At 55.9% G+C, this 16,390-nt stretch overlaps 1 protein-coding gene across 2 annotated transcripts in view; it reads right to left on the bottom strand.

The window, feature by feature from the left end:
- The window catches only part of dctn2 (dynactin 2 (p50)), a 118,452-nt gene that overhangs the window by 54,211 nt on the left and 47,851 nt on the right, over positions 1–16,390 (bottom strand). The window lies entirely within an intron of this gene.

Genomic DNA, 16,390 nt, shown 5'->3' with positions numbered 1-16,390 from the left:
AGAACGCGGGACTCGATCCCGCGGGGAGAACGCGGGACTCGATCCCGCGGGGAGAACGCGGGACTCGATCCCGCGGGGAGAACGCGGGACTCGATCCCGCGGGGAGAACGCGGGACTCGATCCCGCGGGGAGAACGCGGGACTCGATCCCGCGGGGAGAACGCGGGACTCGATCCCGCGGGGAGAACGCGGGACTCGATCCCGCGGGGAGAACGTGGGACTCGATCCCACAGGGAGCGGGGAGAATGTGGGACTCGATCCCGCGGGGTGAATGTGGGACTCGCTCCCACGGGGAGCGGGGAGAATGAGGGACTCTGGATAAACACACGAGGGAGAAACAAACAGAAGGATATCGTGATGGGGGTGAGATGAAGTGGGGGTGGGGGGATGGGGTGCAGGAGGAGGCTCGTGTGAGGCAGAAACACCGGCACGGAGCAGAAGGGCCAAAGGGCCTGCTTCTGTGCCGAGAGTTTTGACATAAAGGTGATCTGAGCGCAACCCGAACCTCCCAGGGTGTCCAGTGTTTCACATTTCCCAGGGTCTGATACGGTATCTGAAAGATTCAGCGGCTGATACGGTATCTGAAAGATTCAGCTCGGCGAGATGGCTAATCGCTGCAGGGAATGAGGCAGCGGATGGAGGTGGTTGGCAGGGGTAGGGGTTGCGGGTGGGGGGAAGGAGAGAGGGAGGGATGTACTTCTGATTGGAGAAGTAAGCGAGAGGTGCTCGCCCTGATCTGCAATAACCCGACCCTGAAGCCACACTGTAGAAATTGGCGATGACGAGGTTGGCTGCGATCCTTTGCTGTCAGGGCCGACTGCGACCGGCTCCACATCCTAACCCTACCACCCACCCGTCACCACTACGTCTAACCTCCTACACCCCTCCCTATCTCTGTAACCTCCTCCAGACCCCTACACCCCTCCCTATCTCTGTAACCTCCTCCAGACCCTACAACAATCCCTATCTCTGTAACCTCCTACAGCACCTACACCCCTCCCTATCTCTGTAACCTCCTCCAGACCCTACAACAATCCCTATCTCTGTAACCTCCTCCAGCACCTACACCCCTCCATATCTCTGTAACCTCCTCCAGCACCTACACCCCTCCCTATCTCTGTAACCTCCTCCAGCCCCTACAACCCTCCCAATCGCTGTAACCTCCTGCAGTCCCTACAACCCTCCCTATCTCTGTAACCTCCTCCAGCCCCTACAACCCTCCCTATCTCTGTAACCTCCTCCAGCCCATACAAACCCTCCCTATCTCTGTAACCTCCTCCAGCTCCCTACACCCCTCCCTATCTCTGTAACCTCCTCCAGCCCCTACACCCCTCCCTATCTCTGTAACCTCCTCCAGCCCCAACAACCCTCCCTATCTCTGTAACCACCTCCAGCCCCTACAACCCTCCCTATCTCTGTAACCTCCTCCAGCCCTTAGAACCCCCCCTATCTCTGTAACCTCGTCCAGTCGCTACAACCCTCCCTATCTCTGTAACCTCCTCCAGCCCCTACAACCCTCCCTATCTCTGTAACCTCCTCCAGTCCCTACAACCCTCTCTATCTCTGTAACCTCCTCCAGCCACTACACCCCTCCCTATCTCTGTAACCTCCTCCAGCCCCTACACCCCTCCCTATCTCTGTAATCTCCTCCAGCCCCTACAATCCTCCCTATCTCTGTAACCTCCTCCAGTCCCTACAACCCTCTCTATCTCTGTAACCTCCTCCAGCTCCCTACACCCCTCACTATCTCTGTAACCTCCTTAAGCCCCTACACCCATCCCTATCTCTGTAACCTCCTCCAGCCCCCTACACCGCTCCCTATCTCTGCAACCTCCTCCAGCCCCTACACTCCTCACTATCTCTGTAACCTCCTCAAGCCCCTACACCCCACCTTATTTCTGTAACCGCCTCCAGCCCCTACACACCTCCCTATCTCTGTAATCTCCTCCAGCCCCCTACAACCCTCCCTATCTCTGTAACCTCATCCAGCACCCTACACCCCTCCCTATCACTGTAACCTCCTCCATCCCCTACAACCCTCCCTATCTCTGTAACCTCCTCCAACGCCCTACACCCCTCCCTATCACTGTAACCTCCTCCATCCCCTACAACCCTCACTATCTCTGTAACCTTCTCCAGCCCCCTACACCCCTCACTATCTCTGTAAATTCCTCCAGCCCCTACACCCCTGCATATCTCTGTAACCTCCTCCAGCCCCAACACCCCTCCCTAACTCTGTAACCTCCTCCAGCCCCTACAACCCTCCCTATCTCTGTAACATCCTCCAGCCCCTACAAGCCTCTCTATATCTGTAACCTACTCCAGCCCCTACACCCCTCCCTATCTTTGTAACCTCCTCCAGCCCCTACAACCCTCCCTAACTCTATAACCTCCTCCAGCCCCTACACCCCTCCCTATCTCTGTAACCTCCTCCAGACACCTACACCCCTCCCTATCTCTGTAACCTCCTCCAGCCCGTACAACCCCCCCTATCTCTGTAACCTCCTCCAGCCCCAACTACCCTCCCTGATCTCTAACCTTCCTCCAGCCCCTCCACCCCACCCTATCTCTGTAACCTCCTCCAGCCCCTACAAACCCTCCCTATCTCTGTAACCTCCTCCAGTCCCCTACCACCCTCCCTATCGCTGTAACCTCCTCCATCCCTACAACCCTCCCTATCTCTGTAACCTCCTCCAGCCCCTACAACCCTCTCTATCTCTGTAACCTCCTCCAGCCTCTACACCCCTCCCTATTTCTGTAACCTCCTCCAGCCCCTACACCCTCCCTATCGCTGTAACCTCCTCCAAGCCCCTACAACCCTCCCTTTATCTGTAACCTCCTCCAGCCCCTACAACCCTCTCTTTCTCTGTAACCTCTTCCAGCCCGCTACAACCCTCCCTAACTCTGTAACCTCCTCCAGCACCTACACCCCTCCCTATCTCTGTAACCTCCTCCAACCCCTACACCCCTCCCTATCTCTGTAACCTCCTCCAGCACCTACAACCTACCCTATCTCTGTAACCTCCTCCAGCCCCAGAACACTTCCTATCTCTGTAACCTCCTCCAGCACCTACAACCCTCCCTATCCCTGTAACCTCCTCCAGCCCCTACACCCCTCCCTATCTCTGTAACCTCCTCCAGCCCCTACAACCCTCCCTTTCTCTGTAACCTCTTCCAGCGCCCTACAATCCTCCCTATCTCTGTAACCCCCTCCAGCACCTACACTACTCCCTATCTCTGTAACCTCCTCCAGCCCCTATACGCCTCCCTATCTCTGTAACCTCCTCCAGCCTCCTACACCCCTCCCTATCTCTGTAACCTCCACCAGCCCCTACACCCCTCCCTATCTCTGTAACCTCCTCCAGCCCCCTACACCCCTCCCTATCTCTGTAACCTCCTACAGCCCCTACAACCCTCCCTATCTCTGTAACCTCCTACAGCCCCTACACCCCTCTCTATCTCTGTAAACTCTTCCAGCCCGTACAATCCCCCTATCTCTGTAACCTCCTCCAGCCCCTACACGCCTCCCTATCTCTGTAACCTCCTCCATCCCCTACAACCCTCCCAATCTCTGTAACCTCCTCCAGCCCCCTACATCCCTCCCTATCTCTGTAACCTCCTCCAGCCCCCTACACCGCTCCCTATCTCTGTAACCTCCTCCAGCCCCCTACACCCCTCCATATCTCTGTAACCTCCTCCATCCCCTACAACCCTCCCTATCTCTGTAACATCCTCCAGCCCCCTACAACCCTCACTATCTCTGTAACCTCCTCCAGTCCCTAAACCCCTCCCTATCTCTGTAACATCCTCCAGCCCCTACACCCCTCCCTATCTCTGTAACCTCCTCCAGCCCCTACACCCCTATCTATCTCTGTAACCTGCTCCAGCCCCTACACACCTCCCTATCTCTATCACCTCGTCCAGCCCCTACAACCCTCCCTATCTCTGTAACCTCCTCCAGCCCCTACAACCCTCCCTATCTCTGTAAACTCCTCCAGCCCCCTACACCCCTCCCTATCTCTGTAACCTCCTCCAGCCCCTACAACACTCCCTATCTCTGTAACGTCCTCCAGTCCCTAAACCCCTCCCTATCTCTGTAACCTCCTCCAGCTCCCTACACCCCTCCCAATCTCTGTAACCTCCTCCAGCCCCTACAACCTCCCTATCTCTGTAATCTCCTCCAGTCACTACAACCATCCCTAGCTCGGTAACCTCCTCCAGTCCTACAACCCTCCCTATCTCTGTAACCTACTCCAGTCCCTACAACCGTGCCTATCTCTGTAACCTCCTATAGCCCATACACCCCACCCTATCTCTGTAACCTCCTCCAACCCCTACACCCCTCCCAATCTCTGTACCCTCCTCCAGCCCCTACACACCTCCCTATCTCTATAACCTCCTCCAGCCCATACACCCGTCCCTATCTCTGTAATCTCCTCCAGCCACTACACCCCACCATATCTCTGAAACCTCCTCCAGCCCCTCAAACCCTCCCTATCTCTGTAACTTCCTTCAGCCCCGACACCCCTCGCAATCTATGTAACCTCCTCCAGCCCCTACACCCCTCCCTAGCTGTGTAACCTCCACCTGTCCCTACAACCCTCCCTATCTCTGTAACCTCCTCCAGTCCCTACAACCCTCCCTATCTCTAAACTACTCCAGTCCCTACAACCCTCCGTATCTCTGTAACCTCCTCCAGCCCATACAACCCACCCTATCTCTGTAACCTCCTCCATACCCTACACCCCTCCCTATCTCTGTAATCTCCTCCAGCCCCTACATCCCTCCCTATCTCTGAAACCTCCTGCAGCCCCTCCACCCCACCCTATCTCTGTAACCTCCTCCAGTCCCTAAACCCCTCCCTATCTCTGAAACCTCCTCCAGCCCCTACAACCCTCCCTTTCTCTGTAACCTCCTCCAGCCCTCTACAACCCTCCCTATCTCTGTAACCTCCTCCAGCACCTACACCCCTCCCTATCTCTGTAACCTCCTCCAGCCCCTACACCCCTCCCTATCTCTGGAACCTGCTCCAGCCCCTACAACCCTCCCTATCTCTGTAACCTCCTCTAGCCGCTACTACGCTCCCTATCTCTAACTTCCTCCAGCACCTCCACCCCACCCTATCTATGTAACCTCCTCCAGCCCCTACAACCCTCCCTATCTCTGTATCCTCCTCCAGCCCCCGAAAACCCTCCCTATCGCTGTAACCTCCTCAAGCCCATACTACGCTCCCTATCTCTAACTTCCTCCAGCCCCTAAACCCCTCCCCATCTCTGAAACCTCCTCCAGCCCCTACAACCCTCCCTTTCTCTGTAACCTCCTCCAGCCCTCTACAACCCTCCCTATCTCTGTAACCTCCTCCAGCACCTACACCCCTCCCTATCTCTGTAACCTCCTCCAGCCCCTACACCCCTCCCTATCTCTGGAACCTGCTCCAGCCCCTACAACCCTCCCTATCTCTGTAACCTCCTCTAGCCGCTACTACGCTCCCTATCTCTAACTTCCTCCAGCACCTCCACCCCACCCTATCTATGTAACCTCCTCCAGCCCCTACAACCCTCCCTATCTCTGTAACCCCCTCCAGCCCCCTACACCCCTCCCTATCGCTGTAACCTCCTCAAGCCCCGACAACCCTCCCTATCTCTGTAACCTCCTACAGCCCCTACACCCCTCTCTATCTCTGTAACCTCTTCCAGCCCGTACAATCCCCCTATCTCTGTAACCTCAGCCAGCCCCTACACCCCTCCCTATCTCTGTAACCTCCTCCAGCCCCCTACACCCCTCCCTATCTCTGTAACCTCCTCCAGCCCCTACAACCCTCCCTATCTCTGTAACCACCTCCAGCCCCCTACACCCCTCCCTATCTCTGTAACCACCACCATCCCCTACAACCCTCCCTATCTCTGTAACCTCTTCCAGCCCCTACACCGCTCCCTATCTCTGTAACCTCCTCCAGCCCCCTACACCCCTCCCTATCTCTGTAACCAAATCCAGCCGCCTACACCACTCCCTATCTCTGTAACATCCTCCAGCCCCCTACAACACTCCCTATCTCTGTAACCTCCTCCAGCCCCTAAACCCCTCCCTATCTCTGTAACCTCCTCCAGCCCCTACACCCCTCCCTATCTCTGTAACCTCCTCCAGCCCCTACATCCCCTCCTATCTCTGTCACCTCCTCCAGCCCCTACAACCCTCCCTATCTCTGTAAACTCTTCCAGCCGCCTACACTCCTCCCTATCTCTGTAACCTACTCCAGACCCTACAACCCTCCCTATCTCTGTAACCTCCTCCAGTCCCTAAACCCCTCCCTATCTCTGTAACCTCCTCCAGCCCCTACATCCATCCCTATCTCTGTAATGTCCTCCAGCCCCCTACACACCTCCCAATCTCTGTAACCTCCTCCAGCCCCTACAACCCTCCCAATCTCTGTAACCTCCTCCAGTCCCTAAACCCCTCCCTATCTCTGTAACCTCCTCCAGTCCCTACAACCCTCCCTATCTCTGTAACCTCCTCCAGTCCCTACAACCCTCCCTATCTCTGTAACCTCCTCCAGTCCCTATAACCCTCCCTATCTCTGTAAACTACTCCAGTCCCTACAACCCTCCCTATCTCTGTAAGCTCCTCCAGCCACTACTACCCTCCCTGTCTCTAACTTCCTCCAGCCCCTCCACCCCACCCTATCTCTGTAACCTCCTCCAGCCCCTACAACCCTACCTATCTCTGTAACCTCCTCCAGTCCCCTACCACCCTCCCTATCGCTGTAACCTCCTCCAACCCCTACACCCCTCCCTATCTCTGTAACCTCCTCCAGCCCCTACAACCCTCTCTATCTCTGTAACCTCCTCCAGCCTCTACACCCCTCCCTATTTCTGTAACATCCTCCAGCCCCTACAACCCCACCCTATCTCTGTAACCTCCTCCAGCCCCTACAACACTCCCTTTATCTGTAACCTCCTCCAGCCCCTACAACCCTCACTTTCTCTGTAACCTCTTCCAGCCCGCTACAACCCTCCCTAACTCTGTAACCTCCTCCAGCACCTACACCTCTCCCTATCTCTGTAACCTCCTCCAGCCCCTACACCCCTCCCTATCTCTGTAACCTCCTCCAGCACCTACAACCCACCCTATCTCTGTAACCTCCTCCAGCCCCAGAACACTTCCTATCTCTGTAACCTCCTCCAGCACCTACAACCCTCCCTATCCCTGTAACCTCCTCCAGCCCCTACAACCCTCCCTTTCTCTGTAACCTCTTCCAGCGCCCTACAACCCTCCCTATCTCTGTAACCTCCTCCAGCACCTACACTACTCCCTATCTCTGTAACCTCCTCCAGCCCCGACACGCCTCCCTATCTCTGTAACCTCCTCCAGCCCCTACACCCCTCCCTATCTCTGTAACCTCCTCCAGCCCCTACACCCCTATCTATCTCTGTAACCTGCTCCAGCCCCTACACACCTCCCTATCTCTATCACCTCGTCCAGCCCCTACAACCCTCCCTATCTCTGTAACCTCCAGCCCCTACAACCCTCCCTATCTCTGTAAACTCCTCCAGCCCCCTACACCCCTCCCTATCTCTGTAACCTCCTCCAGCCCCTACAACACTCCCTATCTCTGTAACGTCCTCCAGTCCCTAAACCCCTCCCTATCTCTGTAACCTCCTCCAGCTCCCTACACCCCTCCCAATCTCTGTAACCTCCTCCAGCCCCTACAACCCTCCATATCTCTGTAATCTCCTCCAGTCACTACAACCATCCCTAGCTCGGTAACCTCCTCCAGTCCTACAACCCTCCCTATCTCTGTAACCTACTCCAGTCCCTACAACCGTGCCTATCTCTGTAACCTCCTATAGCCCATACACCCCACCCTATCTCTGTAACCTCCTCCAACCCCTACACCCCTCCCTATCTCTGTAATCTCCTCCAGCCACTACACCCCACCATATCTCTGAAACCTCCTCCAGCCCCTCAAACCCTCCCTATCTCTGTAACTTCCTTCAGCCCCGACACCCCTCGCAATCTCTGTAACATCCTCCAGCCCCTACAACCCTCCCTATCTCTGTAACCTCCTTCGGCCCCTACACCCCTCGCAATCTCTGTAACCTCCTCCAGCCCCTACAACCCTCCCTAGCTGTGCAACCTCCTCCAGTCCCTAAACCCCTACCTATCTCTGTAACCTCCTCCAGTCCCTACAACCCTCCCTATCTCTGTAACCTCCTCCAGTCCCTATAACCCTCCCTATCTCTGTAAACTACTCCAGTCCCTACAACCCTCCGTATCTCTGTAACCTCCTCCAGCCCATACACCCCACCCTATCTCTGTAACATCCTCCAAACCCTACACCCCTCCCTATCTCTGTAATCTCCTCCAGCCCCTACACCCCTCCCTATCTCTGAAACCTCATGCAGCCCCTCCACCCCACCCTATCTCTGTAACCTCCTCCAGCCGCTACAACCCTCTCTATCTCTGTAACCTCCCCAGCCCCTACAACCCTCCCTATCTCTGAAACCTCCTCCAGCCCCTACAACACTCCCTTTATCTGTAACCTCCTCCAGCCCCTACAACCCTCCCAATCTCTGTAATCTCCTCCAGCCCCTACATCCCTCCTTATCTCTGAAACCTCCTGCAGCCCCTCCACCCCACCCTATCTCTGTAACCTCCTCCAGTCCCTAAACCCCTCCCTATCTCTGAAACCTCCTCCAGCCCCTACAACCCTCCCTTTCTCTGTAACCTCCTCCAGCCCTCTACAACCCTCCCTATCTCTGTAACCTCCTCCAGCACCTACACCCCTCCCTATCTCTGTAACCTCCTCCAGCCCCTACACCCCTCCCTATCTCTGGAACCTGCTCCAGCCCCTACAACCCTCCCTATCTCTGTAACCTCCTCTAGCCGCTACTACGCTCCCTATCTCTAACTTCCTCCAGCACCTCCACCCCACCCTATCTATGTAACCTCCTCCAGCCCCTACAACCCTCCCTATCTCTGTATCCTCCTCCAGCCCCCGAAAACCCTCCCTATCGCTGTAACCTCCTCAAGCCCATACTACGCTCCCTATCTCTAACTTCCTCCAGCCCCTCCACCCCACCCTATCTCTGTAACCTCCTCCAGTCCCTAAACCCCTCCCTATCTCTGAAACCTCCTCCAGCCCCTACAACCCTCCCTTTCTCTGTAACCTCCTCCAGCCCTCTACAACCCTCCCTATCTCTGTAACCTCCTCCAGCACCTACACCCCTCCCTATCTCTGTAACCTCCTCCAGCCCCTACACCCCTCCCTATCTCTGGAACCTGCTCCAGCCCCTACAACCCTCCCTACCTCTGTAACCTCCTCCAGCCCCCTAAAACTCTCCCTATCTCTGTAACCTCCTCCAGCCCCCTACACCCCTCCCTATCTCTGTAACCCCCTCCAGCCCCCTACACCCCTCCCTATCTCTGTAACCTCCTACAGCCCCGACAACCCTCCCTATCTCTGTAACCTCCTACAGCCCCTACACCACTCCCTATCTCTGTAACCTCAGCCAGCCCCTACACCCCTCCCTATCTCTGTAACCTCCTCCAGCCCCTACACCCCTCCCTATCTCTGTAACCTCCTCCAGCCCCTACACCCCTCCCTATCTCTGTAACCTCCTCCAGCCCCTACAACCCTCCCTATCTCTGTAACCACCTCCAGCCCCCTACACCCCTCCCTATCTCTGTAACCACCACCATCCCCTACAACCCTCCCTATCTCTGTAACCTCTTCCAGCCCCCTACACCGCTCCCTATCTCTGTAACCTCCTCCAGCCCCCTACACCCCTCCCTATCTCTGTAACCAAATCCAGCCGCCTACACCACTCCCTATCTCTGTAACATCCTCCAGCCCCCTACAACACTCCCTATCTCTGTAACCTCCTCCAGCCCCTAAACCCCTCCCTATCTCTGTAACCTCCTCCAGCCCCTACACCCCTCCCTATCTCTGTAACCTCCTCCAGCCCCTACATCCCCTCCTATCTCTGTCACCTCCTCCAGCCCCTACAACCCTCCCTATCTCTGTAAACTCTTCCAGCCGCCTACACCCCTCCCTATCTCTGTAACCTACTCCAGACCCTACAACCCTCCCTATCTCTGTAACCTCCTCCAGTCCCTAAACCCCTCCCTATCTCTGTAACCTCCTCCAGCCCCTACATCCATCCCTATCTCTGTAATGTCCTCCAGCCCCCTACACACCTCCCAATCTCTGTAACCTCCTCCAGCCCCTACAACCCTCCCAATCTCTGTAACCTCCTCCAGTCCCTAAACCCCTCCCTATCTCTGTAACCTCCTCCAGTCCCTACAACCCTCCCTATCTCTGTAACCTCCTCCAGTCCCTACAACCCTCCCTATCTCTGTAACCTCCTCCAGTCCCTACAACCCTCCCTATCTCTGTAACCTCCTCCAGCCACTACTACCCTCCCTGTCTCTAACTTCCTCCAGCCCCTCCACCCCACCCTATCTCTGTAACCTCCTCCAGCCCCTACAACCCTCCCTATCTCTGTAACCTCCTCCAGTCCCCTACCACCCTCTCTATCTCTGTAACCTCCTCCAGCCTCTACACCCCTCCCTATTTCTGTAACATCCTCCAGCCCCTACAACCCTCCCTATCTCTGTAACCTCCTCCAGCCCCTACAACACTCCCTTTATCTGTAACCTCCTCCAGCCCCTACAACCCTCACTTTCTCTGTAACCTCTTCCAGCCCGCTACAACCCTCCCTAACTCTGTAACCTCCTCCAGCACCTACACCTCTCCCTATCTCTGTAACCTCCTCCAGCCCCTACACCCCTCCCTATCTCTGTAACCTCCTTCAGCACCTACAACCCACCCTATCTCTGTAACCTCCTCCAGCCCCAGAACACTTCCTATCTCTGTAACCTCCTCCAGCACCTACAACCCTCCCTATCCCTGTAACCTCCTCCAGCCCCTACAACCCTCCCTTTCTCTGTAACCTCTTCCAGCGCCCTACAACCCTCCCTATCTCTGTAACCTCCTCCAGCACCTACACTACTCCCTATCTCTGTAACCTCCTCCAGCCCCGACACGCCTCCCTATCTCTGTAACCTCCTCCAGCCCCTACGCCCCTCCCTATCACTGTAACCTCCTCCAGCCCCTACACCCCTATCTATCTCTGTAACCTGCTCCAGCCCCTACACACCTCCCTATCTCTATCACCTCGTCCAGCCCCTACAACCCTCCCTATCTCTGTAAACTCCTCCAGCCCCTACAACCCTCCCTATCTCTGTAAACTCCTCCAGCCCCCTACACCCCTCCCTATCTCTGTAACCTCCTCCAGCCCCTACAACACTCCCTATCTCTGTAACGTCCTCCAGTCCCTAAACCCCTCCCTATCTCTGTAACCTCCTCCAGCTCCCTACACCCCTCCCAATCTCTGTAACCTCCTCCAGCCCCTACAACCCTCCATATCTCTGTAATCTCCTCCAGTCACTACAACCATCCCTAGCTCGGTAACCTCCTCCAGTCCTACAACCCTCCCTATCTCTGTAACCTACTCCAGTCCCTACAACCGTGCCTATCTCTGTAACCTCCTATAGCCCATACACCCCACCCTATCTCTGTAACCTCCTCCAACCCCTACACCCCTCCCTATCTCTGTAATCTCCTTCAGCCCCGACACCCCTCGCAATCTCTGTAACATCCTCCAGCCCCTACAACCCTCCCTATCTCTGTAACCTCCTTCAGCCCCTACACCCCTCGCAATCTCTGTAACCTCCTCCAGCCCCTACAACCCTCCCTAGCTGTGCAACCTCCTCCAGTCCCTAAACCCCTACCTATCTCTGTAACCTCCTCCAGTCCCTACAACCCTCCCTATCTCTGTAACCTCCTCCAGTCCCTACAACCCTCCCTATCTCTGTAACCTCCTCCAGTCCCTATAACACTCCCTATCTCTGTAAACTACTCCAGTCCCTACAACCCTCCGTATCTCTGTAACCTCCTCCAGCCCATACACCCCACCCTATCTCTGTAACCTCCTCCAAACCCTACACCCCTCCCTATCTCTGTAATCTCCTCCAGCCCCTACACCCCTCCCTATCTCTGAAACCTCATGCAGCCCCTCCACCCCACCCTATCTCTGTAACCTCCTCCAGCCGCTACACCCCTCTCTATCTCTGTAACCTCCCCAGCCCCAACAACCCTCCCTATCTCTGAAACCTCCTCCAGCCCCTACAACACTCCCTTTATCTGTAACCTCCTCCAGCCCCTACAACCCTCCCAATCTCTGTAACCTCCTCCAGCCCCCTACATCCCTCCCTATCTCTGTAACCTCCTCCAGCCCCCTACAGCACTCCCTATCTCTGTAACCTCCTCCAGCCCCCTACACCCCTCCATATCTCTGTAACCTCCTCCATCCCCTACAACCCTCCCTATCTCTGTAACATCCTCCAGCCCCCTACAGCCCTCACTATCTCTGTAACCTCCTCCAGTCCCTAAACCCCTCCCTATCTCTGTAACCTCCTCCAGCCCCTACAACCCTCCCTATCTCTGTAACCTCCTCCAGCCCCTAAACCCTATTTATCTCTGTAACCTGCTCCAGCCCCAACACACCTCCCTATCTCTATCACCTCGTCCAGCCCCTACAACCCTCCCTATCTCTGTAACCTCCTCCAGCCCCTACAACACTCCCTATCTCTGTAACGTCCTCCAGTCCCTAAACCCCTCCCTATCTCTGTAACCTCCTCCAGCTCCCTACACCCCTCCCAATCTCTGTAACCTCCTCAAGCTCCCTACAACCCTCCCTATCTCTGTAATCTCCTCCAGTCACTACAACCATCCCTAGCTCGGTAACCTCCTCCAGTCCTACAACCCTCCCTATCTCTGTAACCTACTCCAGTCCCTACAACTGTGCCTATCTCTGTAACCTCCTATAGCCCATACACCCCACCCTATCTCTGTAACCTCCTCCAACCCCTACACCCCTCCCTATCTCTGTAATCTCCTCCAGCCACTACACCCCACCATAGCTCTGAAACCTCCTCCAGCCCCTCAAACCCTCCCTATCTCTGTAACCTCCTTCAGCCCCGACACCCCTCGCAATCTCTGTAACATCCTCCAGCCCCTACAACCCTCCCTATCTCTGTAACCTCCTTCAGCCCCTACACCCCTCGCAATCTCTGTAACCTCCTCCAGCCCCTACAACCCTCCCTAGCTGTGTAACCTCCTCCAGTCCCTAAACCCCTCCCTATCTCTGTAACCTCCTCCAGTCCCTACAACCCTCCCTATCTCTGTAACCTCCTCCAGTCCCTATAACCCTCCCTATCTCTGTAACCTACTCCAGTCCCTACAACCCTCCGTATCTCTGTAACCTCCTCCAGCCCATACACCCCACCCTATCTCTGTAACCTCCTCCAAACCCTACACCCCTCCTTATTTCTGTAACCTCCTCCAGCCGCTACAACCCTCCCTATCTCTGTAACCTCCCCAGCCCCTACAACCCTCCCTATCTCTGAAACCTCCTCCAGCCCCTACAACCCTCCCTATCTCTGTATCCTCCTCCAGCCCCCGACAACCCTCCCTATCTCTGTAACCTCCTCAAGCCCCTACTACGCTCCCTATCTCTAACTTCCTCCAGCCCCTCCACCCCACCCTATCTCTGTAACCTCTTCCAGCACCTACAACCCACCCTATCTCTGTAACCTCCTCCAGCCCCTACAACCCTCCCTATCTCTGTATCCTCCTCCAGCCCCCGATAACCCTCCCTATCTCTGTAACCTCCTCAAGCCCCTACTACGCTCCCTATTGCTGTAACGTCCTCCAAACCCTATACCCCTCCCTATCTCTGTAACCTCCTCCAGCCCCTACACCCCTCCCTATCTCTGTAACCTCCTCCAGCCCCTACATCCCCTCCTATCTCTGTCACCTCCTCCAGCCCCTACAACCCTCCCTATCTCTGTAAACTCTTCCAGCCGCCTACACCCCTCCCTATCTCTGTAACCTACTCCAGACCCTACAACCCTCCCTATCTCTGTAACCTCCTCCAGTCCCTAAACCCCTCCCTATCTCTGTAACCTCCTCCAGCCCCTACATCCATCCCTATCTCTGTAATTTCCTCCAGCCCCCTACACACCTCCCAATCTCTGTAACCTCCTCCAGCCCCTACAACCCTCCCAATCTCTGTAACCTCCTCCAGTCCCTAAACCCCTCCCTATCTCTGTAACCTCCTCCAGTCCCTACAACCCTCCCTATCTCTGTAACCTCCTCCAGTCCCTACAACCCTCCCTATCTCTGTAACCTCCTCCAGTCCCTATAACCCTCCCTATCTCTGTAAACTACTCCAGTCCCTACAACCCTCCCTATCTCTGTAACCTCCTCCAGCCACTACTACCCTCCCTGTCTCTAACTTCCCCAGCCCCTCCACCCCACCCTATCTCTGTAACCTCCTCCAGCCCCTACAACCCTCCCTATCTCTGTAACCTCCTCCAGTCCCCTACCACCCTCCCTATCGCTGTAACCTCCTCCAACCCCTACACCCCTCCCGATCTCTGTAACCTCCTCCAGCCCCGACAACCCTCTCTATCTCTGTAACCTCCTCCAGCCTCTACACCCCTCCCTATTTCTGTAACATCCTCCAGCCCCTACAACCCTCCCTATCTCTGTAACCTCCTCCAGCACCTACAACACTCCCTTTATCTGTAACCTCCTCCAGCCCCTACAACCCTCACTTTCTCTGTAACCTCTTCCAGCCCGCTACAACCCTCCCTAACTCTGTAACCTCCTCCAGCACCTACACCTCTCCCTATCTCTGTAACCTCCTCCAGCCCCTACACCCCTCCCTATCTCTGTAACCTCCTCCAGCACCTACAACCCACCCTATCTCTGTAACCTCCTCCAGCCCCAGAACACTTCCTATCTCTGTAACCTCCTCCAGCACCTACAACCCACCCTATCCCTGTAACCTCCTCCAGCCCCTACAACCCTCCCTTTCTCTGTAACCTCTTCCAGCGCCCTACAACCCTCCCTATCTCTGTAACCTCCTCCAGCCCCTACACTACTCCCTATCTCTGTAACCTCCTCCAGCCCCGACACGCCTCCCTATCTCTGTAACCTCCTCCAGCCCATACAACCCTCCGTATCTCTGTAACATACTCCAGCCCCCTACAACCCTCCCTATCTCTGTAACCTCCTCCAGCCCCCTACAACTCTCCCTATCTCTGTAACCTCCTCCAGCCCCCTACAACCCTCACTATCTCTGTAAACTCCTCCAGTCCCTAAACACCTCCCTATCTCTGTAACCTCCTCCAGCCCCTACACCCCTCCCTATCTCTGTAACCTCCTCCAGCCCCTACACCCCTATCTATCTCTGTAACCTGCTCCAGCCCCTACACACCTCCCTATCTCTATCACCTCGTCCAGCCCCTACAACCCTCCCTATCTCTGTAACCTCCAGCCCCTACAACCCTCCCTATCTCTGTAAACTCCTCCAGCCCCCTACACCCCTCCCTATCTCTGTAACCTCCTCCAGCCCCTACAACACTCCCTATCTCTGTAACGTCCTCCAGTCCCTAAACCCCTCCCTATCTCTGTAACCTCCTCCAGCTCCCTGCACCCCTCCCAATCTCTGTAACCTCCTCCAGCCCCTAAACCCTATTTATCTCTGTAACCTGCTCCAGCCCCTACACACCTCCCTATCTCTATCACCTCGTCCAGCCCCTACAACCCTCCCTATCTCTGTAACCTCCTCCAGCCCCTACAACACTCCCTATCTCTGTAACGTCCTCCAGTCCCTAAACCCCTCCCTATCTCTGTAACCTCCTCCAGCTCCCTACACCCCTCCCAATCTCTGTAACCTCCTCCAGCTCCCTACAACCCTCCCTATCTCTGCAATCTCCTCCAGTCACTACAACCATCCCTAGCTCGGTAACCTCCTCCAGTCCTACAACCCTCCCTATCTCTGTAACCTACTCCAGTCCCTACAACCGTGCCTATCTCTGTAACCTCCTATAGCCCATACACCCCACCCTATCTCTGTAACCTCCTCCAACCCCTACACCCCTCCCTATCTCTGTAATCTCCTCCAGCCACTACACCCCACCATATCTCTGAAACCTCCTCCAGCCCCTCAAACCCTCCCTATCTCTGTAACCTCCTTCAGCCCCGACACCCCTCGCAATCTCTGTAACATCCTCCAGCCCCTACAACCCTCCCTATCTCTGTAACCTCCTTCAGCCCCTACACCCCTCGCAATCTCTGTAACCTCCTCCAGCCCCTACAACCCTCCCTAGCTGTGCAACCTCCTCCAGTCCCTCAACCCCTCCCTATCTCTGTAACCTCCTCCAGTCCCTACAACCCTCCGTATCTCTGTAACCTCCTCCAGCCCATACACCCCACCCTATCTCTGTAACCTCCTCCAAACCCTACACCCCTCCCTATC

The sequence above is a fragment of the Carcharodon carcharias genome, chromosome X (assembly GCF_017639515.1).
Source record: "Carcharodon carcharias isolate sCarCar2 chromosome X, sCarCar2.pri, whole genome shotgun sequence".
Lineage (NCBI taxonomy): Eukaryota > Metazoa > Chordata > Chondrichthyes > Lamniformes > Lamnidae > Carcharodon > Carcharodon carcharias.
Note: the sequence above shows the minus strand (reverse complement) of the source record. Positions and strands in the feature narration are given on the sequence as shown.